We start from the raw sequence: 3,215 nt of genomic DNA, 5'->3' as shown, positions 1-3,215 counted from the left end.
AATGAGAAATATTTTATTTTTTCAGTGAGAGCTGCAGTATGTGTTGATGGAAAGTATGAATGATGTGTTAAAATGTAGTTCTGTCAATTTAAAATGCTGGGACTACTTGAACTGTCCATTCACATTAGACAATTGGGAAACAATGAATGTTTGAACTGGATGGATGTAAAATGGCTCATGTGAATGAAATGTATTTCAGCACTATACTGAATTACACAGGCCAGAGTTGTGTTTATGTTTCAGTCATTTTGTTCTTTTGGTCTAAACCCTAAAAACTTTGTTGACCAGCAGAACAGTTGAAAGTTTAAACATATACAGCGGGAGCAGTGCAGCACCCTTTTTCTGTGGATTCCAGGATGGCTTGCCAGTTCAGGTTTTGTGTTAGAAAATTTCAAGGTCAAGTGACATTAATTCTTTTTTCAGGAGCATGGCATTGACAAGTATTTCAAAGCAACAAATCTAACGGAAGGAAACCAGATCTACTGTGATGAGTGTAAGGCCAAATCGGATGCTACTACTGTAAGTTATGAGTGAATTATTTTTTTTTTTTTTTTAACGACAATTTCGTAGTGATAGCATTATGAGCTCAATCAGTTCTACTGCAGGTTTGAGATCCAGAATCCCTCACTCCTCACTCACTCCCCTCAGACCTCCTGCATCAGCTGCTCCATCCACAAACACCCCCATGGGCCCCACACCTCTGATGAATTGTCTCTTTAAAAGACAAAAGACCAGGAAAGCTCCAGGCTTGATGATGGTTGCAAACTCTTGAAAGTTTGCACATTTTTGAAATACACCTAATGTACAATGAGGGTTGAATAATTTTGAGTGCAACTGTGTTACAGGATGAGTCTGTCACTGTAACAACTGTCATATGTTGTCATTTGTCATGTCCTTCAACAATACCTACAGTTTATTGAAACATGATTTTCTATTTTCTATCACAGTTTGAAGCACATTTTCAAAAGTGAAAAAAGAAACCTACATTGTCTGACATCACCTTGCAGTTTCTTTTCATTTATTCTATGACTTTAGTCGTCAAATAGAGCTGGCAGTTATTATTGTACTTTATTGTTTCTGTTTTTTTTTACATTCTTAACACAACTCCTTAGTTTTTACAACATCAACTCAGAAAAGGTTGGGACAGCATGTAAAATCTAAAATATAGTGATGTGTAAATCATCTCTGTCCTGTATTACATTGAAAACAATACAACAGCACATTATCTGATGTGATATCTCCTCAGTTTTATTGTTTTCAAAATAAACACTCACTTCAAAAAGGTTGGGACAGTAAAGCGTTTACTATGGTGAGATGTTGCTGTTCCTTTTTACAACGCTTAAAAGACGTTTAGGGACTGAGAACCCTGAGTGATTAAATGTGTCAGGTGTCATTTTGTCCCACTCTTCCTGCAAAGTCTTAACGTGCACAAGAGTCCTGGGTCTGGGTCTTCATTGATGCAATTTGTGTTCAAAATGTGCCACACATTCTCTACTGGGGACAGGTTGGGACTGCAGACAGGCCAGTCCAGCACTAGCACCCTTTTCCTCCACAGCCAGGCCTTGGTAATGTGTGTAGTATAAGGTTTTGTATTGTTGAAATATACATGGGCGTCTCTGGAAAAGATGTCATCCAGAAGGCAACATATGTTGCTCCAACATCTCTGTGTATTGTTCAGCATTAATGGTTCCATCACAGAAGTGCAAGTTACCTTTGCCAAGGACACTGACACAAGCCCAGACCATGACAGACCCTGGCTTTGGCTGGTAACAGTCTGGATGATCCTTTTCATCTTTGATCCGGAGCACACTACATTCATTCCTTCTGAAAAAAATCCTGAAATACTGATTTATCTAACCACAGTACATGGTTCCACTGTGTGATGGTCTGTCCCAGATGCCTCTGAGTCCAGAGCAGTCGACACTGGACACTGTTGACCTAGGGCTTCCTTTTGGCACAGTATGTTTTAAGTGGTATTTATGGAAGTAACTACATACTGTAGTGCCTGACACAGGGGTGCCAAAGTCATCCTGAGCCCATGTGGTTATATTGCTTATAGAATGACAATTGTTGATGCGGTGCCGTCTGAGGGATCAGAGTGCGATCATCCAGCTTAGGCTTGCACCCTTGCCTGTTGTGCCCTGAAATCCCTCCAGATTCCTTGAATCTTTTAATGATGTTATGCACCATAGAGGGTGACATATCCAAATCCTTTCCTATCTTTCTTTGAGGAACATTGTTTTTAAACATTTCAGTAACTTTCTCAGGTAAATGTTGGCAAACTGGCGATCCTTTGCTCCTAAAGGGCTCATCCTTTCCTGGATACCACTCTTGTACCAAATCATGATTGCAGTCTCCTGTTGACATCATCTGTTTCAAATGGTCAAATGGAATCATAATTTCACTGTTGTACTTTATTACTGTCCCTGAAATGCAACCATCCCAACTTTTTTGGAACGTGTTGCAGGCATCCGAACTGAAGTGAGTGTTCATTTTGCACAAAGAATAAAATTGAGGTATCAGATCAAATAATGTGCTGCTCTTTTGTGTTTAATGTAATACAGGGCACTGAATTTTTTTAAAAGATCACTATTTCAGTTTTAATATGGATTTTACATCTGTTCCAACTCTTTATGATTAGGGGTTGTAATCCATGGCCCTTATTATGCTAATTCTTTTTCCACTGGTTACCAGAATCAGACCTATGAGCTGTATGCCTTTGTGGACCATTGTGGAAGTCTGAGAGGTGGACATTACACTGCAACAGTCAAGTCCCAGGATGATGAGCAATGGTTTCAATTCAACGACACTGCTGTCTCACCAGTAAGACTGACCACCTTCAGTGTTATTGTTCCTAAAGCATCTGTACTTCAACACACAGTTGTGCAGTTATGTGAAGTGTCTTGTTGTTCCTTTCATCAACAGCTTGTTTACCAGCCACTCCAGGTGGACAGCAGTCAGACGTAAGTTTTTATTTATCTTGTTGTTCCCACTATATTTTTGTTGAATATGTAAATAACTTTCTTTTCACACTTTTGTCTAAATCACACAGGGCTTATCTTCTGTTCTACAAGAGAAACAAACGTAAGAAGCAAACATCTTGCTGCTTAGTCATGTGAAGTGTGAATGACTGCATCAGTGTGTTTGGTTCTTTGCCTGAATTTATCTTATACCCACTTTCTAGCCAGTGGAGGTCGGCCACCTGCTTCCCGTGG

The 3,215-nt window shown here is 39.6% G+C and overlaps 1 long non-coding RNA gene across 1 annotated transcript; it reads left to right on the top strand.

Moving 5' to 3' along the window:
• The first annotated feature begins 2,925 nt into the window (after positions 1-2,925).
• On the top strand, positions 2,926-3,215 carry LOC109953298 (uncharacterized). Its single transcript, XR_002273890.1, has 3 exons — positions 2,926-2,963; positions 3,053-3,084; positions 3,185-3,215. It is a non-coding gene; the product is annotated as an uncharacterized LOC109953298 (long non-coding RNA).

Source organism: Monopterus albus, unplaced genomic scaffold (assembly GCF_001952655.1).
Source record: "Monopterus albus unplaced genomic scaffold, M_albus_1.0 scaffold611.1, whole genome shotgun sequence".
Classification (NCBI taxonomy): Eukaryota; Metazoa; Chordata; class Actinopteri; order Synbranchiformes; family Synbranchidae; genus Monopterus; species Monopterus albus.
The sequence above is the reverse complement of the archived record's forward strand: the minus strand, read 5'-3'. Positions and strand labels throughout refer to the sequence as shown.